Below are 25,169 nucleotides of genomic sequence, written 5' to 3'. Positions count from 1 at the left end.
CTCCCCAATCCTATTCAATACCTCCTCATTAGTTATGTGAACTACCCATCTAATCTTCAGCATTCTTCTGTAGCACCACATTTCAAAAGCTTCTATTCTCTTCTTGTCCAAACTATTTATCGTCCATGTTTCACTTCCATACATGGCTACACTCCATACAAATACTTTCAGAAACGACTTCCTGACATTTAAATCTATACTCGATGTTAACAAATTTCTCTTCTTCAGAAACGCTTTCCTTCCCATTGCCAGTCTGCATTTTATATCCTCTCTACTTCGACCATCATCAGTTATTTTGCTCCCCAAATAGCAAAACTCCTTTACTACTTTAAGTGTCTCATTTCCTAATCTAATTCCCTCAGCAACACCCGACTTAATTCGACTACATTCCATTATCCTCGTTTTACTTTTGTTCAAAAAATGGTTCAAATGGCTCTGAGCACTATGGGACTCAACTGCTGAGGTCATAAGTCCCCTAGAACTTAGAACTACTTAAACCTAACTAACCTAGGACAGCACACAACACCCAGCCATCATGAGGCAGAGAAAATCCCTGACCCCGCCGGGAATCGAACCCGGGAACCCGGGCGTGGGAAGCGAGAACGCTACCGCACGACCACGAGATGCGGGCTTAGTTTTGTTGATGTTCATCTTATATCCTCCTTTCAAGACACTATCCATTCCGTTCAACAGCTCTTCCAAGTCCTTTGCTGTCTCTGACAGAATTACAATGTCATCAGCAAACCTCAAAGTTTTTATTTCTTCTCCATGGATTTTAATACCTACTCCGAATTTTTCTTTTGTTTCCTTCACTGCTTGCTCAATATACAGATTGAATAACATAGGGGAGAGGCTACAACCCTATCTCACTCCCTTCCAAACCACTGCTTCCCTTTCATGTCCCTCGACTCTTATAACTGCCATCTGGTTTCTGTACAAGTTGTAAATAGCCTTTCGGTCCTGTATTTTACCCCTGCCACCTTCAGAATTTGAAAGAGGGTATTCCAGTCAACATTGTCAAATGCTTTCTCTAAGTCTACAAATGCTAGAAACGTAGGTTTACCTTTCCTTATTCTAGCTTCTAAGATAAGTCGTAGGGTCAATATTGCATCACGTGTTCGTATATTTCTACGGAATCCAAACTGATCTTCTCCGACGTCGGCTTCTACTAGTTTTTCCATTCATCTGTAAAGAATTCGTGTTAGTATTTTGCAGCCGTGACTTATTAAACTGATAGTTCGGTAATTTTCACATCTGTCAACACCTGCTTTCTTTGGGATTGGAATTATTATATTCTTCTTGAAGTCTGAGGGTATTTCGCCTGTCTCATACATCTTGCTCACCAGATGGTAGAGTTTTGTCAGGACTGGCTCTCCCAAGGCTGTCAGTAGTTCTAATGGAATGTTGTCTACTCCCGGGGCCTTGTTTCGACTCAGGTCTCTCAGTGCTATGTCAAACTCATCACGCAGTATCATATCTCCCATTTCATCTTCATCTACATCCTCTTCCATTTCCATAATATTGTCCTCAAGTACATCGCCCTTGTATAGACCCTCTATATACTCCTTCCACCTTTCTGCTTTCCCTTATTTGCTTAGAACTGGGTTTCCATCTGAGCTCTTGATATTCATACAAGTGGTTCTCTTTTCTCCAAAGGTCTTTTTAATTTTCCTGTAGGCAGTATCTGTCTTACCCCTGGTGAGACAAGCCTCTACATCCTTACATTTGTCCTCTAGCCACCCCTGCTTAGCCATTTTGCACTTCCTGTCGATCTCATTTTTGAGATGTTTGTATTCCTTTTTGCCTGCTTCATTTACTGCATTTTTATATTTTCTCCTCTTATCAATTAAGTTCAATATTTCTTCTGTTACCCAAGGATTTCTCCTAGCCCTCGTCTTTGTACCTACTTGATCCTCTGCTGTCTTCACTACTTCATCCCTCAAAGCTACCCATTCTTCTTCTACGGAATTTCTTACCCCCATTCCTGTCAATTGTTCCCTTATGCTCTCCTTGAAACTCTGTACAACCTCTGGTTCTTTCAGTTTCTCCAGGTCCCATCTCCTTAAATTCCCACCTTTTTGCAGTTTCTTCAGTTTTAATCTACAGTTCATAACCAATAGATTGTGGTCAGAGTCCACATCTGCCCCTGGAAACGTCTTACAATTTAAAACCTGGTTCCTAAATCTCTGCCTTACCATTATATAATCTATCTGAAACCTGTCAGTATCTCCAGGTTTCTTCCATGTATACAACCTTCTTTTATGATTCTTGAACCAAGTGTTAGCTATCATTAAGTTGTGATCTGTGCAAAATTCTACCAGACGGCTTCCTCTTTCATTTCTTAGCCCCAATCCATATTCACCTACTACGTTTCCTTCTCTTCCTTTTCCTACTACCGAATTCCAGTCACCCATGACTATTAAATTTTCGTCTCCCTTCACTATCTGAATAATTTCTTTTATTTCATCATACATTTCTTCAATTTCTTCGTCATCTGCAGAGCTAGTTGGCATATAAACTTGTACTACTGTGGTAGGCGTGGGCTTCGTGTCTATCTTGGCCACAATAATGCGTTCACTATGCTGTTTGTAGTAGCTTACCCGCACTCCTATTTTTTATTCATTATTAAACCTATTTCTGCATTCCCCTGTTTTGATTTTGTATTTATAACCCTGTATTCGCCTGACCAAAAGTCTTGTTCCTCCTGCCACCGAACTTCACTAATTCCCACTATATCTAACTTTAACCTATCCATTTCCCTTTTTAAATTTTCTTACCTACCTGCCCGATTAAGGGATCTGACATTCCACGCTCCGATCCGTAGAACGCCAGTTTTCTTTCTCCTGATAACGACGCCCTCCTGAGTAGTCCCCGCCCGGAGATCCGAATGGGGGACTATTTTACCTCCGGAATATTTTACCCAAGAGGACGCCATCATCATTTAACCATACAATAAAGCTGCATGCCCTCGGGAAAAATTACGGCTGTAGTTTCCCCTTGCTTTCAGCCGTTCGCAGTACCAGCACAGCAAGGCCGTTTTGGTTAGTGTTACAAGGCCAGATCAGTCAATCATCCAGACTGTTGCCCTTGCAACTACTGAAAAGGCTGCTGCCCCTCTTCAGGAACCACACGTTTGTCTGGCCTCTCAACAGAGACCCCTCCGTTCTGGTTGCACCTACGATACGGCTATCTGTATCGCTGAGGCACGCAAGCCTCCCCACCAACGGCTAGGTCCATGGTTCATGGGGGTATATATATATATATATATATATATATATATATATATATATATATATATATATATATATATATAATAAAAAGAGGAAATTTTATGAAAATGTAAATGTTAGTTTGTTCAAATATACGACAGTTGGAACTTTCATAGTGGCAACTATCTATTTACAGGTCGTACAAAATAGATACGTATTTCAAAGTTTTACTGACCTTCAAAGTAGTTACCAGCATTGTGTATAACCCGTTGCCAGCGATGTGGAAGTCCTAGGATACTCTTAGCAGTGCCAGTTGTGTTGACAGGTCGAGCGGCGCGATCTATTGCCCGAGGAATTTGTAGCAATTCTGAAGCGAATGTCGTGAAGCGTTTCCTTCAGTTTGGAAATCCAGTTGAACTTACGAGGGCTTAAGTCAGGGGAGTGCAGTAGGCGGTATAGCACTTAGCAGCACCATCAGTTAAACAAATCAGTAACAGCTTGCACTGTACGTGATTGAGCATTGTCCTGCAAAATGATGGTCAGGTCCTGCAGAAAGTGTCATCACTTCTGTCTCTAAGCTGGTAGTAGGTTGTGTCCCAAAAATGAACAGCATACAGACAGAAGTGGTGACACTTTCTGCAGGACCTGACCATCATTTTGCAGGACAACGCTCAATCACGTACAGTGCAAGCCGTTACTGATTTGTTTGACTGATGGGGCTGCTAAGTGCTATATCATTTACTGCGCTCCCATGAGTTAAGCCCTCGTAAGTTCAACTCGATTTCTAAACTGAAGGAAACGCTTCACGGCATTCGCTTCAGAACTGATACAAATTCGTCGGGCAATAGACCGCGCCGCTCGAACTGTCAACACAACTGGCACTGCTAAGAGTATCCTACGACTTCCACATCGCTGGCAACGGGTTATACACAATGCTAGTGACTACTTTGAAGGTCAGTAGAACTTTGAAACATGTATCTATTTTGTACGAGCTCTAAATAAATAGCTGCCAATATTAAAGTTCCAACCCTCGTATATATATGTATCTGAACAGCACGTTGCAAGGCATCCCAGATATGCTCAATAACGTTCATGTCTGGGAAGTTTGGTAGCCAGCGGAAGGGTTTAAACTCAGAAGAATGTTCCTGGAGCCACTATGTAGCGACGCTGGACGTGTGGAGTGTCGCCTTGCCCTGGTGGAGTTGCCCAAGTCCGTCGGAATGCACAATGGACATGAATGGATGCAGGTGATTAGAGAGGTTGCATACGTACGTGTCACCTGTCAGAGTCGTATCTAGATCTATCAGGGGTCTCATATCACACCAACTCCACACGCCCCGCACCATTACAAAGCCTCCACCAACTTGAACAATCTCCTGCTAACATGCAGGGTCCATGGATTCATGAGGTTGTCTCCATACCCGTACACGTCCCTCCGCTCGATACAATTTGAAACGAGTCTCATCTGATCAGGCAAAATGTTTCCAGTCATCAACTGTCCAATGCCGGTGTTGACGAGCTTAGGCGAGGAGTAAATCTTTGTATCGTGCAGTCGCCAAGGGTAGACAAGTGGGCCTTCGGCTCCGAAAGCCGATACCGATGATATATCGCTGAATGGTTCGCACGTTGACACTTATTAATGGCCCAGCATTGAAATCTGCAGCAATTTGCGCAAGGGTTGTACTTCTGTCATGCGAATGATTCTCTTCAGTCGTCGTTGGTCTCGTTCTTGTAACATCTTTTTCCGGCAGTAGCGATGTCGGAGATTTGACGTTTTAGCGGATTCCTGATCTTCACTTTACGCTCGTAAAATGGTCGTATCAGAAAACCCCCACTTCATCGCTACGTCAGAGATGCTGTGTCCCATCCCTCGTGCGCCGACCACGTTCAAACTCACTTAAATCTCGATAACCTGCCATTGTAGCAGTAGTAACCAATCTAAGAACTGCGCCAGGCACTTGTCTTACATAGGCGTTGCTGACCGGAGCGCCGTATTCTGCCTGTTTACATGCTTCTGTATTTGGATACACATGCCTATACCAGTTTCTTTGGCACTTCAGTGTAGATTGTAACGTGTCAAAATTTCAAAGCAATGTGTCAAGAACTCTAGGAGATAAACGATTTGGAACATACGAACATTTACATTTTTATTTATATGAATCTGGTGCTGAATACGAAGGAAGAAACTGTGTATATATTTAAAAAAATGAAAGAGAAATGTATCGTCCTATTTATATATTCACAAAATTAACTCATTATTCAAATAGAGCTTAAAAACCATGTTAACAGTATGAAAATATCGATGTCCATTTTGACTAGATCTGCGCTCTTGCAGCACACAGGAAAATTATTCACACATGGAAATTATTCTACAATAATTATGCTTCTAGTCGTACAAGCAGTAATAGTTCACCCTAGTACACTTAGAATACTGTCGTCTAGATCATCAAAGATTTTTTTATTTATTTCATTACTTCACGTAACATTTATGACTACGGCCATGATCGGATCCAGGTTCCAAAATGAATCCTTGCTTCGGCATGGAACCACTGTATTTGACACTGATCTATATTTCCGAAGTTCTAAGGTAGGTGCAATATGGCAGCACCGAAATACGTTACATGAAGCAATACAATAAATTAAATAATAAATCACTAAGCTATCTAGAGTGTGTTAATCGTAAAGTTCATAATGATTGCAGTCTCATACTAGGAGTTATTTGTTTTATTATTGACCCTACAAGCAAATAATTCATTCGATTTAACTGTCATTTTTAATATAATTTTGCTGTGGTCTTTGTTAGTGCAAGGAGAATAAGTAAGTTTCATGACGTTTCATCGTTGATTCAGCGTACGGAAACAGTTTCCGACTGTTATATCTCTCTTTCAGTGGGGTGTGCCTGGTTTCGCAAGCCTGCAGGATATACTGCGTGATAGGATCAATGGAATGCGATAAATCAAATTGTGAATGAGTGACTACAAAATGATTGCATGTGAACGTTGGGAAACTTGCGCACCATTAAATGAGAAACTTTTTGAGAAAGATTTGCTTTATTTCCATGAATGTCTCGCAAAGACGTCTAGGAATAAATCTTAACTAATATTTTAAAACCCTTTATTTGCAATCATTTCTAGGGATAGAAGTGGTCACCACAATAACTATCTGTACGGAAGCCGGCATGCACGTTTCTGGGTACAATCAGAAGATGGCTGAATTGTGGAGATACTGAGCCCCAGAAGAAATAATTTACTCTTTTATGGCAGTATGATACAGTATCAGCAGAGCTAAAAGAGATACAGGTTGCTCTACGTATTCTTAAGGACTTCACATTCTGGAGTGCGCTTCACTTTCTCATCTACAACAGGGAACTCGCAGATGAAAAGTCCCCTGGCATATGGTAAATTGCATCTTTATAACGACCGTGGTTTATATATTTTTCCGACTATGCAGCACTCCGTCTCGGGACAAAGGGACACGTAGATTAATTTAATGTGTGGTGAAACTGCCATGGTATGTGCGTTAGGTGGAACACAATGAAATAGAGATACACTGTGAAAACAGACGCTGACATTTACCACAGTGTGCTCTGAATTGAAAGCACGACTCTTAGATACCTCTATCTGAGGAGAGGTAATTACAGACAGACAGCTCTTCCCGGACAGTATGGTAACTAGCAAACCCCCGGCATCTCATCAGTGAAGTCGCAGCACAAACTCTTCCTAAAATTGGCATTCGAAGCCAAGAACACTACAGGAGGAGCCGGGACGCGAATGTGCGGTTTGTTGACCTCTGTCATCATCGAAAAGTACTCTAGTAGTGACGTCGAGCATATGACGAATGAATGTGTGCCAAATCTACACAGCATCTGTATCAAAAGCGACAGAACGAGTTCCATATAATAGCTGTGGCCCATACAGAGAAAGCGCTATCACTTCATACAGCAAAGTGTTCCGGCAGTGGCACGTAGTTCAATGCCCGACAGCGTATTTGCACTTTTTTGATCTGTTTACCAAAGTTTTTCGGTGGATACTGCAATAGTATCACAATCAAATTGTCCACATTCGCTCTCCTGTGTAGTTTGAATTATACTGCCAGCAATACGCGATTAGCGAATGAGTTCTCTATGTTGCGTTGCAACATTACTTCAGTTTCCTATTACAATTGGATAAAGTAAAAGACGGCATAAATGAAGTATAAAATATAACAGAAAATTTACCATCTTTGCTGTAGTTGTGGCTGGCTACAGCTGTGCACGTTAGTGTATCCTGTACAAAACTCTTGATCTACGATTAACTACTGCAACCTACACCCATTAGAACTTGCTATTTGTAGGCAAGTGGTGGTCTCCATCTAGAGATTTTATTAGAAGCGGGATTCTCCGCTAGACACTATAGAATGCCACTTATTGTCCCAGTTGACTCCTATTCACCTGGCATGTCTCTCTGTTTGTGGAAGGGTATGACAAACTCGAGGAAGTTTAACAATAACCTACACCGTGATGCAGTACGCCTCTCTTGCAGTGTCTGCCATTGGAATTGGTTGATCATGTCTGTGAAGTTTTCGTGGTTACTAAATGAACCGGCGACGAAACGTGCTTCTCCTCTTTGGATCTTCTCTATTTCTTCTATTAGTCCGGTCTGGTACAGATCCCTACACACAAGCAATATTCAGATAATGGTCGAAGGAGTATTTTTGAAGATACTTCCTTTGATGACAAAGAACATTTCCAGAGTATTCTTCCAATGAACCTCAGTCTGTCATCTGCATTACTCGCGTTTAACTTTATGTGGTTGTTGCGTTCAGATCGCTCCGTATGCATAGTCCTAGATAATTTATACAACTGCTTCCAGTGATTGTTCTGCTACAGTATAGACATAGAAAACTGTCTTTCTATGTATTCACAATAGTTACATTTCTTTATGTTGACGATCAATTGCCACTCCACACACCAAGAGTTGGTCCTCTTCTGGTCTTTCCGCATTTTGCTACAATTTTCTAACGTCTACGGCGATCATAATTTAATTTCCCACTCAGCATGATCCTTGGTCCATTGTATACTCTCTCGCCTAGTAACTCGCAAGATGCATCTACCACATTGCTCACCAAGCAATCTTCAGTATTTAAATGATGTTCGCATTGAAAGATCACGTCAAGGAGGTCATAGATATCGTAAACGTTATTTATGTCGGAAGCTTGGTCTTGAAAACTCTGTTCAGACCATCTTAAGTCCAACGGGCTATGATTACTCTTCTGGTTATTTTTTTTGCTGTCAGTCATCTGCCTCATATATATATAAAAAAACCTGCTGGTTCTATCACCCCATTGATAATTTGTACCGTTTTCTTTCGGTTATACATCATCTTAATCTCATTGCAATTTATTTCCAAGACACATTTCAAACCTGTCTATCAACCTTATCCATTCATTGTGGATGTTTATCTGCATATTTAGAAAACAATAAATTTTGTTGTCACAGTCTGATGTTGATTTACTGTTACTCGTCTCAGTCACGGTTCTCAGCTGGAGTGGAGTTGTACACTTCTCTGAGCATTCATATAATTAGCCTCTCCAGCAACTATCTACACGAGAGCTGCTTCGAACGGTCGTAACTGAAGTCACCATTCGCCCGTTAGGAGTTTTAATGTAGGTTTCCTTCTGAGGCAAACGTTATTGCCGGCCGCGGTGGCCGAGCGGTTCTAGGCACTACAGTCCGGAACCGCGCGACCGCTAAGGTCAGAGCCATTTGAACCAAACGTTATAAATCATTCTCAGAAAGTCGTTGAAGTTAGTGCATAAGACGGCTTCCACGTCCTCACCCGCCACACATTTCCGCATTATTAACTCTTAAGTGAACACTCCAGAAGTAACGCATTACGAAGTCTGGGATGCAGGGTGGCTCATGAAGAAGCAGCAGTCCAGTTTTTCTTTAAAAGTTACGTATCCTACAGGAAAAAATAAGTATTCATGACGAAGTAATTCACGTATTTCCTTGTTAACTGCTCCTTTCCAATAAAGGTATTTAATACTTTCGGCGTTATCCGTTTTCCGTTATCCGTTTTCGTGGAACTTGATGTAGAATCAAGATTCTACAGATACTGGAAAAAGAAGTCAACATCAACTTCACTGGACATCGGTTCGGAGTTATTATTTTATTGAAGAATCGGCGTCTCGGTTTTGGTATCATGTATCGGATCGCCTATTCGCCACCACTGATTGTTTAAGCATTTATGACACTATCTAACACATTGAAATAATGCTTGCACACACTATATTTACTTGCGGAAATGGTTGTATGCAGTGCACTGTTAACTGCACTTTTGCAAAAAGCATTATTTTTCGAAAATGGCATCGGAAAGATGGCCCCATTTCTGAGTAAACAGCCTGGTAGCCACTTGTAAAGCTGTGTAATGCTTAGTTTCTTATAGCTCGATGGATAACAATGAATTCTTTATTTGTGCTCTGTTTTATTTGTGGTTCACTGATGGTCGTAAGGTAATGTCCGCTGTTACTGTTGAACACAATTTGTTTCGGTCGAGCTGAAACCACATGTTTCCGGTGTTAATTTCTGTGCAAAGGATGTTTAACTCATAGCAGCACATCACACCATATTACCGTCTAAAGTTAACAGAAATAAGGGGTGAACATCTGGCGACTTGGAACAGCGCATCACTCTGAAACCTTGGTGCTATTAATGGACGCTCGTTAAGCTGATAAGGATTTTCATTTGCCCTCTAACGGAAAGTCTGTTTGTTGACATAGCAGTTAAGGAGGGCTTCGCCCGACGTGCATGTTGTTAGGGAAATTGACATCCTCATTCAGCCGTAGCGCGTTCGCCGTTCGCGACACAAGGACTCGAAGATGTGCAGTTGTACATTCTGCAATAAGGGAGGAATTGTAATTCATTCAGTATTTCTGATACACCTCTTCGGCGTAACTGTAGTGCCGAATAAGTTATTTAACAGAGAAACGGAGAAAGAAGGTGTTATTGGATCGCAATTTAAACAGCGCTGACAGATTTACCTTCTGGTGAACGCATCGTTAGATTATCAACAGCAGACTTTTTTCGCAAGATAGAATATGCTTCTTCATGTTTGAGCATGCATTTTCTAATATGATGGGCAGCTGGGACTCAGTCAGGCACCCTACCCGTAATATTGACGAATTATTACGGTAGATTGCCGCCTTTAACATAAAAAAAATATTCGCAGAGAAAGACGTTTTATACCTACCCGCTGCCGCGACATGACTAAACGGAAAGTCTTCCCATAAACGTAATAGCCGTCCCGATCATTCGTCGGCCATACAGTATTCCGAAATTTCTAATTTTCTGGGGCACCTTGTATTTATTAAGAATAAATCGGAATATATGTATAGAGTGTGTCCGAGAATTCCCTAACCTTATCAGGGACAATGCTAATTTTTTTTCTCTTTATTTCAGGTAGTCTGAAAGATGTTGCCCTCAGAACAACGGATCAGCGTCGTAATTTGTAGCCTAAATGGATTACCCTTTTTTGAGGTTCAAGCACAGTTTCGTCAACGTTATCCTCACCTCACGCAACAGCGCATCTACTATCCACTCACGAAACATCGTACATGGACATGTTCGACCGCCGCGATTTTTTGCCAACGTTCTGGAATTGTTGCTGTTTTAACAGGACGGCACCCCTGCATACTTCGCGCTCATTGTGCATAAGTAGCTCAACGAAAAGTTCCTAGGGCGCTGGATCTGACGATGCATATGATGGTTCTGGGCAGCACGCTCGCTTGACCTGACGTCTTTGGACTTCTTTGTATGGCGTCACATCAATAATCAGGTGTACAAGGTGAAGATGAGCGATCTGCAGTACACACGTGAACGCATTTCGGCAGAGGTACGTACAATTACTCCAGCAGTGTTTCAGTGTATGTTCAAGTGCATCGAGGACAGGTGGCAGGTATGCTTGAACATGGAGAGCAAACATGCCGAACGGTAGTGATTTCATTGAAGTTTACATTTTATGTTCTGTCGTATTGTAAACAATTGAATTAGAGTGATCCTTCTCAGAAATAGTTAGGGACTTTTATGATCCGCCAGAAACAACTAAATTTTGAAAACGCAGATGAAACATTTCTGGATATCAAGAAACACTTTGGAACGTAATCCAAGACTTTGCTCTTACATTTAAACTGGCAAAACTGATCTGTGACAAGGTAACAAAAACAATCACAAAACTTAATTTAGACGGCGAAACTCTAAGCCCTTAAACGCAAATACAGCAGTAAGGAAATATGGCTTGTCTCACGGACTCTTCAAACGTGCATTAGAAAAAAATTGTAAGTTTTTGGAACGAAAAATTTAAGCAAGGTTTTTTTGAGCCATTAGTCTTCTGACTGGTGTGATGCGGCCAGCCATGACATCCTCCCCAACGCCAGCCACTTCGTCTCTCAACGTGGCTGTTAAAGGAGTCAACTGTGACCAAGAAACCTGGAAAAAAGGATGCAGTGTATTGAAGTATTGCTTGGATTTTGCAACTGGCTTTACTGAACTACCTGAAAAACTAGCAGACGCTGAAATACAAATCAATCTCGGACGGTCCAACGGCGCAGACCGATCGCCGTGTCATCCCCAGCCGACGGGTGCCATTGAATGCGGATAGGCACTTGGTGCAGGGAGTGGCAACTGACCCTTAACATAGGCAAATGTAATGTATTGCGAATACATAGAAAGAACGATCCTTTATTGTATGATTATATGATAGCGGAACAAACACTGGTAGCAGTTACTCCTGTAAAATATCTGGGAGTATGCGTACGGAACGATTTGAAGTGGAATGATCATATAAAATTAATTGTTGGTAAGGCGGGTGCCAGGTTGAGATTCTTTGGGTTCCCGGGTTCGATTCCCGGCGGGGTCAGGTATTTTCTCTGCCTCGTGATGACTGGGTGTTGTGTGATGTCCTTAGGTTAGTTAGGTTTAAGTAGTTCTAAGTTCTAGGGGACTGATGACCATAGATGTTAAGTCCCATAGTGCTCAGAGCCATTTGAGCCATTTTGAAAGAGTCCTTAGAAAATGTATGAGACGTCCCCTTTCAATAATAGTACACTACTGTGCTTAAACTGACACACAATATTTTGTTAGCGCAACGCAATCTGACTTTCAATAATCCCTACAAAAGAATGGCCCTGACTAACATTAAACTATACCTTTCACAAATGACTTACCTCACAAAATCTTCGCTACTCAAGCTACTGCAATACAGCGAACGCCACTACTGCCAGCTAAATAAAAGATTCAAACTATGGAAGGCACTAACTACTGATAGGGATAGTTATCAAATGAAAGATATTAATAGAGAACAAACAATGTATTTACCTTGATATCATCATATATAAATATAGCAGTTCATGACAAATTTCAAAACCCCGCCATCTCTCTCCCCACATCCACCACTGCTGGCGGCTCACCTCCAACTGCGCAACGCTATGCGCTGTTCACAGCCAGCTGCCTAACACTACAATGGCGAGTATTACAACAATGCAAAGCAGCCACAGGCTGCACACAGCACAGCCAGTGATTTTCATACAGAGGTGGCGTTACCAATAAAAAAACCTAAACAGCCTACTTACAAATGTAGTCCATCAACAAAGGAGGTGGCTTACAAAACACTCGTTCGACCTATACTTGAGTATTGCTCATCCGTGTGGGAGCCGTACCAGGTCGGGTTGACAGAGGAGATAGAGAAGATCCAAAGAAGAGCGGCGCGTTTCGTTACAGGGTTATTTGGTAAGCGTGATAGCGTTACGGAGATGTTTAGCAAGCTCAAGCGGCAGGCTCTGCAAGAGAGGCGCTCTGCATAGCGGTGTAGCTTGCTGTTCGGGTTTCGAGAGGGTGCGTTTCGGGATGAGGTACCGAATATATTGTTTCCCCCTACTTATACTCCCGAGGAGATCACGAATGTAAAATTATAGAGATTCGAGCGCGCACGGAGGCTTTCCGGCAGTCGTTCTTCCCGCGAACCATACGCGACTGGAACAGGAAAGGGAGGTAATGACAGTGGCACGTAAAGTGCCCTCCGCCACACACCGTTGGGTGGCTTGTGGGGTATACATATAGATGCAGATGTAAATATGGAGGGGCATGTGGTCAGTATACCGCTCTACCAGCCATAGTTCTCATGACCGGAGCCACTACTTGTCAAACAAGTAGTTCCTCAAATGGCTTCACAAGGGCTGTGTGAACCGGCCCGCTTGCCAACAGTGCTCGGCAGACCAGGGTCACCTACCCAAGTGTTAGCTAAGTACGACAGCGTTTAACTTCGGTGATCTGACGGGAACCGGTGTTACTACTGCGGCAAGGCCATTGATAGACAATACAGCAGGTTAAAAAATGTCAGCAGAAAAACTAAATTTAATTATTAACACAAAATGCTATACAGATTTTAGCAAGATGCATTAAAAGGAATTTTTTAAAAAAGCATTGTAAAAATATGCTGCGGATGAAAGCACAAACAAACTGCAGAATGTATTCGAAATAACAAAAAATATTTGTTATAAGAAGTGCATATCGCGAAATAAAACAAAGACAAATTACAACACGTCAGTGAACCCAGAATGCCCCTACGAATGCAAATGCCTAACACTGAATGAGACACACTAGAAATACACTACTGGCCATTAAAATCGCTACACCACGAAGATGACGTGCTACAGACGCGAAATTTAACCGACAGGAAGGGGATGCTGTGATATGCAAATGATTAGTTTTTCAGAGCAAATAAAACAGCAGTTGACCGGCGTTGCCTGGTGAAACGTTGTTGTAATGCCTCGTGTAAGGAGGAGAAATGCGTACTATCACGTTTCGGACTTTGGTAAAGGTCGGATTGTAGCCTATCGCGAATGCGGTTTATCGTATCGCGATATTACTGCTCACGTTGGTCGAGATTCAATGACTGTTAACAGAATATGGAATCGGTGGGTTCAGGAGGGTAATACGGAACGCCGTGCTGGATCCCAACGGCCTCGTATCACTAGCAGTCGAGATGACAGGCATTTTATCTGCATGATTGTAACGGATCGTGCAGCCAAGTCTCGATCCCTGTGTCAACAGATAGGGACGTTTGCAAGACAACAACCATCTGCACGAACAGTTCGACGACGTTTGCAGCAGCATGGATTATCAGATCGGAGACCATGGCTGCGGTTACCCTTGACGCTATACCACAGACAGGAGCGCCTGCGATGGTGTACTCAACGACGAACCTGGGTGCACGAATGGCAAAACGTCATTTTTTCGGATGAATACAGCATCATGATGGTCGCATCCGTATTTGGCGACATCGCGGTGTATTCGTCATCGCCTCACTGGCGTATCACCTGGCGTGATGGTATGGGGTGCCACTGGTTACACGTCTCGGTCACCTCTTGTTCGCATTGACGGCACTTTGAACAGTGGACGTTACATTTCGGATGTGTTACGACCCGTGGCTCTACCCTTCATTCGATCTCTGCGAAACCCTACATTTCAGCAGGGTAGTGCACGACAGCATGTTGCAGGTCCTGTACGAGCCTTTCTGGATATAGAAAATGTTCGACTGCTGCCCTGGCCAGCACATTCTCCAGATCTCTCACCAATTGAAAGCGTTTGGTCAATGGTGGCCGAGCAACTGGCTCGTCACAATACGCCAATCACTACTCTTGATGAACTGTGTTATCGTGTTGAAGCTGCATGGGCAGCTGTACCTGTACACGCTATCCAAGCTCTGTTTGACTCAATGCCCACGCGTATCAAGGCCGTTATTACGGCCAGAGGTGTTTGTTCTGGGTACTGATTTCGCAGGATCTATGCACCCAAATTGCGTGAAAATGTAATCACATGTCAGTTCTTGTATAATATATTTGTCCAATGAATACCCGTTCATCATCTGCATTTCTTCTTGGTTTAACAGTTTTAATGGCCAGTAGTGTATTATAAAGATGAATTATGAGAAAAATGTTATTTCCCTTAAGAGGCACAGAGTACAAAAAAATGGTTCAAATGGCTCTGAGCACTATGGGACTCAACTGCTGTGGTCATAAGTCCCCTAGAACTTAGAACTACTTAAACCTAACTAACCTAAGGACAGCACACAACACCCAGCCATCACGAGGCAGAGAAAATCCCTGACCCCGCCGGGAATCGAACCCGGGAACCCGGGCGTGGGAAGCGAGAACGCTACCGCACGACCACGAGATGCGGGCGGCACAGAGTACAGATATGCGACGAAACGTAAAGGAAATAACAAAATCTTTAGGAAAATAAGACACGGTCTTGGACATCTATACGCAAAGAACGGAGGCAGGCTAACAAAATATATCTTCAATTATTTCTGGGAAAATATATTGAAAACCAGTAGGGTTTAACAATACATAACACGAAATGAGAAGAAGAAGCAGGAAGAAACGTTTTCAGAAGGAAAGAATTAAAATAAGGTCGAAATGGTAGGAGAACAAGTGTGAAATTGTCTGAAGAAATGAGAGAGACGTGGCGTAAAGATGAATGTTAGAGGAAAAGAACACAGGAAGTAGAAGGCTTGAATGTGGAAGTAGTTTCCAGCTGATCATAATGGAAAACTTTCATGCCGACGGAGGGCTTGATTGATCCTTCTTGTAATTATAGGGTATGTTGTCATAAAAGAGATGGATGATTTTGTCCTCGTCGTGAACATAATATATTTGAATGCTCATTCCGCAGACTGCTTCGTCTGTCTTTAGAAAGATTGTATCGCTGGAGAACGAGAGTCTCTCTGCTGCTTTATGCTCATATGTTTCTCAGGTCATCTTGTACGCTTCCAGATCTCTCGTATGTAATGCGAAACGAAAGTACAACTCCGTTCTGGACATAGTAACAATGTATTGGCCTCTTGCTGCGCGTACACTAAACTTACATTGACAAATCGAGGTGTTGGCTGTCTTAACTGACCACAACATAGTCGTGGCGGCGAACTCGCAGCAGAATTCTTACAGACTTTTGGAAGTATATAGAAACTTCATCCTCCGTTGTTTTCGCAAGCTATCAGCGAAAAAGCTTGTAGAAACGTTCCGAGAAATGTGCAAGACCGACAATGAACTCTTTACTCTCTTCGTAAAGGGCGTTACTCGGACAGAGAAATGGCGTGTTCTGGCACTGTTTGTCCTTCCCCGAATAGTTTTACGCATATAAGCCGTGAGAACAGAGGATTTTATTCCTGTCTTGACTGAGTAGACAGACTTGACTCACCTCGTCTGAAATCTATTACCGCGTTCCTCGGCTAACTGATAACGATAACAAAGCTCAAACTGTGATGTGTATTCGAAGCTAAAGGCGTACATAACGTGTAGGTGGAGGAACATATTTTGGACTTGTTTCACGCTGTCATTAAAGGGCAGAATTAATCAGGCACAGCTGTGTGTCAGAGTTAGAGATACAGGCAATTTTGTTATGCATATGTGGGGAGAGACTTAGAGCGTCCATAAGTGCAATGTGGAAAGTGAAATGTGGCGAGGCATTGAAAGCTACTTCGAATGATATCATTTCAGACTGATCAACACTGATTATTACTTATCGACTATTATTACTTATCGACTAGAACGTCAAACGATACATTCTGTCACCCATTGTCAAACAGAGGAATTTTGTCATTTCGTTTATAACGCCATTCACCTAATGACAAAAAGTCTATTAAGTTCTCCGCTTATTTTGACAATGTAAGGTAGGCTGTAAACATTAGGTCTAGGCTCTACGTTCACCATAACCTAAAATTACACGTAATAAATACAGGTTCGGGTGTAAACAGTCAGTTTCGGCTACAACATAAAATTTCTTGAAATTACCCATCACTTTTCATATGCCTACTTACTTCCGTATTTAAAACTGAAGAAACTGCAAAAAGGTGGGAATTTAAGGAGATGGGACCTGGATAAACTGACAGAACCTGAGGTTGTAGAGAGTTTCAGGGAGAGCATTAGGGAACGATTGACAAGAATGGGGGAAAGAGATACAGTAGAAGAAGAATGGGTAGCTTTGAGAGATGAAATAGTGAAGGCAGCAGAGGATCAAGTAGGTAAAAAGACGAGGGCTAGTAGAAATCCTTAGGTAACAGAAGATATATTGAATTTAATTGATGAAAGGAGAAAATATAAAACATGCAGTAAATAAAGCAAGCAAAAAGGAATACAAACGTGTAAAAAACGAGATCGACAGGAAGTGCAAAATGGCTAAGCAGGGATGGCTAGAGTACAAATGTAAGGATGTAGAGGCTTATCTCACTAGGGGTAAGATACTGCCTACAGGAAAATTAAAGAGCCCTTTGGTGAAAAGAGAATAACTTGTATGAATATCAAGAACTCAGCTGGAAACCAAGTTCTAAGCAAAGAAGGGAAAGCAGAAAGGTGGAAGGAGTATATAGAGGGTCTATACAAGGGCGATGTACCTGAGGACAATATTATGGAAATGGAACATGATGTAGATGAAGATAAAATTGGAGAAATAATAGTGGGTGAAGAGTTTGACAGAGCACTAAAAGAACTAAGTCGAAATAAGGCCCCGGGAGCAGACAACATTCCATTAGAACTACTGATAGCCATCCCTGACAGAACTCTACCATCTAGTGAGCAAGATGTATGCGACAGGTGAAATACCCTCAGACTTCAAGAAGAATATAATAATTTCATAATAATTATAATCCCAAGGAAAGCAGGTGTTGACAGATGTGAAAATTACCGAACTATCCGTTTAATAAGTGACGGCTGCAAAATACTAACACGAATTCTTTACAGACGAATGGAAAAACTGGTAGAAGCCGACCTCGGGGAAGATCAGTTTGGATTCCGTAGAAATAGTGGGACGCGTGAGGCAATACTGACCCTACGACTTATCTTAGAAGATAGACTAAGGAAAGGTAAACCTACGTTTCTAGCATATGCAGACTTACAAAAAGCTTTTGACAATGTTGACTGGAATACTCGCTTTCAAATTCTGAAGGTGGCAGGGCAAAATAACTGATGATGGTCGAAGTAGGGAGGATATAAATGTAGACTGGCAATTGCAAGGAAAGCGTTTCTGAAGGAGAAAAATTTGTTAACATAAAGTATAGATTTAAGTGTCAGTAAGTCGTTTCCGAAAGTATTTGTATGGAGTGTAGCCACGTGTGGAAGTGAAACATGGACGATAAATAGTTTAGACAAGAAGAGAATAAAAGCTTTCGAAATGTGGTGCTACAGAAGAATGCTGAAGATTAGATGGGTAGATCACATAACTAATGAGGAGGTATTGAGTAGAACTGGGGAGAAGAGAAATCTGTGGCACAACTTAACTAGAAGAAGGGATCCTTTGGTAGCACCTGTTCTGAGGCGTCAATGGGTCACCAGTTTAGTAGTGGAGGGCAGCGTTGAGGATAAAAATCGTAGAGAGAGACCAAGGGATGAATAAACTACGCGGATTCAGAAGGATGTAGGTTGCAGTAGGTACTGGGAGATGAAGAAGCTTGTACAGGATAGAGTAGCATGGAGAGCTGCATCAAACCGGTCTCTGGACTGAAGACCACAACAACAACAATTTACGTATACGCTATCAGCTCTAATCATGTGATTCAAATTTATACTGCTGGTCTTCTTTTGTTTTTTCGAAATTACGTCCAGTTTTAGTAACGTTTATTGAAACCCGCCCGGTTAGCCGTGTGGTCTAACGCACTGCTTTCCGGGCGGGAAAATGTGCCAGTCCCCAGCACGAATCCTACCGGCGTATTAGTGTCGAGTTCCGGTGTGTCGGCCAGTCTGTGGATTGTTTTTAAGGCGGTTTTCCATTTGCCATTTGCATTTATGGGCTGGTTCCCCTTATTCCGCCTCCATTACACTATGTCGGCGATTGCTGCGCAAACACTGTCTCCACGTACGCGTACACCATTATTACTCTACCACGCTAACATTTGGGGTTACACTGGTCTGGCGTGAGACGTTCCCGGGGGGATCCACTGGGGCCCGAACCGCACAATAGCCCTGAGTTCAGTGTGGGGCGGCGATGGGGTGAGTGGACTGCTGCGGCCTGTTGTGGGGTCGTCAACCACTGAGGACCGCAGCGGGGACGAAGCCTCTGCCGGCCGGAGTGGCCGAGCGGTTCTAGGCGCTTCAGTCTGGAACCGCGCGACCACTACGGTCGCAGGTTCGAATCCTGCCTCGGGAATGGATGTGTGTGGTGTCGTTCGGTTAGTTAGGTTGAAGCAGTTCTAAGTTCTACGGGACTGATGACCTCAGGCCGTGCGGTTAAAGGCGCTGCAGTCTGGAACCGCAGGACCGCTACGGTCGCAGGTTCGAATCCTGCCTCGGGCATGGATGTTTGTGATGTCCTTAGGTTAGTTAGGTTTAACTAGTTCTAAGTTCTAGGGGACTAATGACCTCAGCAGTTGAGTCCCATAGTGCTCAGAGCCATTTGAACCATTTTTGAACTGATGACCTCAGATGTTATGTCCCATAATACTCAGAGCCATTTGAAACATTTGACGAAGCCTCTCCATCGTTTCTAGTGAAACGTCCCATTTGAACAATTGTACATGACTGTGCTTAAACTGACACACAATATTTTTTTTAGCGCAACGCAATCTGACTTTCAGAAATCCCTACAAAAGAATGGCCCTGACTAACATTAACCTATACCTTTCACAAATCACTTACCTCACAAAAATCTTCGTTACTCGAACTACTGCAATACAGCGCAAGCCACTACTGCCAGCTAAATAAAAGATTCAAACTACAGAAGGCACTAACTACTGATAGGCATAGTTAGCAAATGAAAGATTTTAACAGAGAACAAACAATGTATTTACCTTAATAGTCATAATATATATAGCAGTTCATGACATACAGTCTTACAAATTTCAAAACTCCGCCATCTCTCTCCCCACATCCACCACTGCTGGCGGCTCACCTCCTACTGCGCAACGCTACGCGCTGTTAACATCCAGCTGCCCAACACTACAATGGCAGACAACAATGCAAACTAGCCACAGACTGCACACAGCACAGCCAGTGATTTTCATACAGAGCACCACGTGGCGTTACCAATAAGAAAACAGAAACAGCCTACTTACACTAGGTCCCCAGTTCAATACAGTAGAATACAATACAATGTTTATTGAAAGAATCAGCTCTTAACCACAGTGACATGGTAGTTTTATGAGTAATTTCCAAGAACTAATCTGTCCAAACCTAATAAGATAGCAGTGCTCTATTTATGTTTTGACTCTTTCTTTAAAAAGTATTTTGAAGAAATTGAAGTACTCCAATCGAATTTCAATGTAAAATACATCGGTTCGGATAACTACTTTCACCTAGAAGAGGGTGTTTCAATTACTAATAAGTAACTAAAACATCGACATCTTTCATAAAACTCGGTCCAGTCACATTAATGAGACCACCACCTATGTTCGGCCGGAAAATGCAATAACCACACAGAGATGGCGGTAGGTGATCGCACTAGCAGTGGAGGGTATGTAAAGCGTGTCGGGGTGACGCGGGAAAACAGTGCAGGTCTTGTCGTAATGCGGGAAAACAGTGCAGATCTTGTCGTAATGCGGGAAAACAGTGCATGTCTTGTAATGCGGAAACGGAGCGATTTATCTGAGGTCCAATAGGGCACGACCATTGGCTTTCGGGCCAAGGGTGGAAGCATTTCCGAAACAGCTAAGTTTGGAAGCTGTTATAGTGCCGCCAAGATTATAGTATGCCGCGCTTGGCAAAATTGTACCATCCAAAATGTGCGCCGAGGCAACTGTGGTGGGTGTACCAGGGACATCGATGACTAGGGTGAACGATAGCTGAGGAGATGTGTACGGACGAAGAGACGTTCAGCTGTAGAGCAACTGACCGCTCAGGTGAAACAAGGGGGTACCAACAGAGTCTCCTCAATGACTGTTCAGCAGATGTTGCTGCGTTGGGCCTCCGCAGCCGGCGCCCGGTTCGTGCACCCACGCTGACCCCTGTTCATCGGCGACGAAGGCTGGGATTGACTCGCCAGTACCGCTCCTGGAAGTCCACTGTGGTGGCAGACTTCTGCCTACACACCTATATGATGACCTGAACTGCAGCAGGTCTGTTGAACTGCAACTAAAATGCACTTAAGATGGCTATTTAAAGCTGAAATCTAGATTTGCAAGAATAATAAAAACTAACGGGATTGCGACCGATTGCCGTCTGGCTCTCCTTCCTTAAATGGCGAAATGGTTCCTTGGAAATGGCCTCGGCCGATTTCTTTCCCCGCTTGTGCTACGACTCTACTGATCCCTCTCTCGACGATATGTCAGTCTTCCTTCAACAATATCAATGAAATATTCTGAGAAAACCGGCCACTGTGGCCGAGCGGTTCTAGGCGCTGCTGCTAGGGTCACAGGTTCGAATGCTGCATCGGGCATGGACGTGTGTGCTGTCCTTAGGTTAGTTAGGTTTAGGTATATTGTAAGTCTAGGGGACTGATGACCTCAGCTGTTAAATCCCATAGTGCTCAGGGCCACTTTTTTATTCTGAGAAAGCAGTGGCATTTGATACTGACTGGAAAGAGCTCATGGAATGCAGTGAAGCACACAACGCCCCTTCATGGGAAGAACCATTCGAAAATGTAAAATGTCAAATTAAAACACCGTCAGCCGTCTAAATTTCCAGTTCTTTTTATTTGTGCTACCATTTTCAGCATTACATTACGCCATCTTCAGGCACCATGACCGAAGAATCCCACCTCTTGTACAATCAAAATAGGGACCGGGTACAACACATGGGATTCTTCCTCACGTCGGTCGTGGGGCCTGAAGATGACGTAATGTAGCGCTTGAACTGGTAGCACAAATTTTGTATTGAACAGATGAGGTTCGGCAACCACCTTATATAAAGATGGACTTACAGAGATTCGAAAATGTGGCTAATTTGTTAGTAAAGTATGATTTAAGAAAAGCCTAAACCATTTACCGGAGTCCACTTCTACTCTATAAACATATTTCTTAGCAGAACCAGCTGATGTATATGACGGGCTTATTTCAATAGTGGTACAAGTCCATTTTTGTTCATTTTGAGATACAGAGTCCTAAAGTTAAATGAGCGCTGAAAAATCTGCAGAAATATTCAAGCATTTGGCTTTTTGCTAGAGATGAACCTTTCTTTCTGTTTGTTTGGATCATTAATTTCAGAAGCATTATAGGCAGAAAACTGGAGGTAATGGACTTGTATCACTATTGAAATAAGCCCTTCATATATTATTAGTAAATTCGACTTTGTCACATCTTCAGTGGGGTAATACAGTCTAGGTAAGTGCTGTAAATTATCCTACGTGTTTCAGAGTTTACACAGTTAAGCGTTCGTGACAATTTTGGTTTGTATTTATTAAAGAAAATCTGTTCCAGATTTTTCCCTGATTCCACTTCCTTGAGGGCAATTTCACTTAGAACCTATGGAAGGAACATTAGCATATCTCTTCTTTTGTAAATAATGTGATAGCTTACCGTATGTCAAGCCAACTGCACCTTTTCCGTAGATTGCTTTCCTAATTTTTTCTAATGCAGTTCTATGTCCCATGAATTTAATTTTTGCATTCTTCTATAGAACTGCAGTTCAGGTACTCTCAGTTCCCTTCCTGTTCCGATTTTCTTAGCGGCTACATTCCTCTGCGAAATATTACTATGCTGCAAACGTATAATTTTAGAAATTTAAACACCAATCGTGTCAACTGTTGAGACAACAGCACTTTTGAAGAACTTTTTCTGCTTTTACATTAATTTACACGTTTTTCCTTCTCGGTAATAAACTGGCAGAAATCCAAATAGAACTTATTTTTCTATTTCCTCAAATATCTTTTCCACATACGAACTACTGAGAGAATAACTGAGATGAACTGATCCGTAAATACTCATTGCAACTATTATTTTCCTCGATATGTTTGGAATTGAAAATGAGAAAGAAAAATAGCAGGCTCTATTATAACCAGAAATAACATGATAAATATATCACTGTTCTACGTTTTATTGACACAACACTACTATAATACAAATAATTCTGTTATCAAGCGCCAAGTTGTAGATTAACACTTTATGGAAAATAATATAAATTGATGGTGGATATATCAATGCCCAGGAAGTGCAAGTGAAATGCAGAATTCCGGCGGAAATCAAAAGTCTTCATCTATATCTACATATACATGGTCACGCTGCAATTCACACTTAAGTGCCTGGCAGAGGGTTCATAGAACCATTTTTATACTACTTCTCTACCATTTCCACTCTCGAATGGCGCGTGGGAAAAAGGAACACCTAAATCTTTCCGTTAGAGCTCTGATTTCTCTTGTTTTATTATGATGATCATTTCTCCCTACGTAGGCGGGTGTCAACAAAAATCTTCGCATTCGGAAGAGAAAGTTGGTGATTGAAATACCGTAAACAGATCTCGCCGCAAAGAAAACCGCATTTGTTTCAGTGACTGCCACCCCAACTCACGTAACATATCAGTGACACTCTCGCCCCTATTGCGCGATAATACGAAACGAGCTGCCCTTCTTTGTACTTTTTCGATGTCCTCCGTCAATCCTACGAGGTAAGGATCCCATACCGCGCAACAATATTCCAGCAGAGGAGGGACAACTGTAGTGTATGCTGTCTCTTTAGTGGGTTTATCGCATCTTCTGAGTGTTCTGCCAACTAAGCGCAGTCTTTGTTTCGCCATCCCCACAATATTATCTATGTGGTCTTTCCACTTTAAGTTGCTCGCAATTGTAATTCCTAGGTATTTAGTCGAACTGACAGCTCTTAGACTTGTGCGATTTATCGTATACTCCAAATTTATCGGATTTCTTTTAGTACCCGTGTGGATGACCTCGCACTTTTCTTTGTTTAGCGCCATTTGTCACTTTTTGCACCATACAGAATTTCTCTCTAGATAATTTTGAAATTGAAATTGACCGTCTGATAATTTTACTAGACGGTAAATTACAGCGTCATCCGCAAATGCCGGCCGAAGTGGCCGTGCGGTTAAAGGCGCTGCAGCCTGGAACCGCAAGACCGCTACGGTCGCAGGTTCGAATCCTGCCTCGGGCATGGATGTTTGTGATGTCCTTAGGTTAGTTAGGTTTAACTAGTTCTAAGTTCTAGGGGACTAATGACCTCAGCAGTTGAGTCCCATAGTGCTCAGAGCCATTTGAACCATTTGAACCATCCGCAAACAATCTAAGGGGGCTGCTCAGATTATCACCTAGATCATTTATATAAATCAGGAACAGCAGAGGGCCTATGACAGTACCTTGCGGAACGCCAGATATTACTTCTGTTCTATTCAATGATTTACCGTCTATTACTACGAACTGTGAACTCTCTGAGAGGAAATCACCAATCCACTAACACAACTGAGACGATACTCCAAATGCACGCAATTTGATTAATAGTCGCTTGTGAGGAGCGCTATCAAAAGCCTTCTGGAAATCTAGGAATATGGAGATCCCTTGTCGACAGCACTCATTACTTCATGGGATTAAGGAGCTAGCTGCGTTGCACAACAACGATGTTTTCTGAAACCTTGTTGGTTATGTATCAATAAGTCATTTTCTTGAAGGTGATTCATAATATTCGAGTACAGTATATGCCCTAAAATCCTACTGCAAATTGACATACTAAGCCTAGTGAACACTGAAGTCCAAGTTCCAGTACAGCATTCAGATTCTCAGTCCAGAATGCAGTCAAATCAACATCTAACAGCAGGCCCACCACAGCGTAGTACTTCCGAGTTGTGGAGTAGAACATAACACGATGAGAACTGACTTGTAGACGTCAGTAGCGGCGTTAAATGACGCTCTACAGTTAATGGAACTGGCAGCTGGAGTCCTGTATATTGTGATTTGAAGTGCGCTCGCGCTCGAAGGTGGCCCGCTATGTTAGCAGTGGGCCGCGCACGGTGAAGTGCGGCACACGATGCGTCTCTCTGCCGCACGTAATGGAATGCGCT

The sequence above is a fragment of the Schistocerca nitens genome, chromosome 7 (genome assembly GCF_023898315.1).
Source record: "Schistocerca nitens isolate TAMUIC-IGC-003100 chromosome 7, iqSchNite1.1, whole genome shotgun sequence".
Lineage (NCBI taxonomy): Eukaryota > Metazoa > Arthropoda > Insecta > Orthoptera > Acrididae > Schistocerca > Schistocerca nitens.
Note: the sequence above shows the minus strand (reverse complement) of the source record.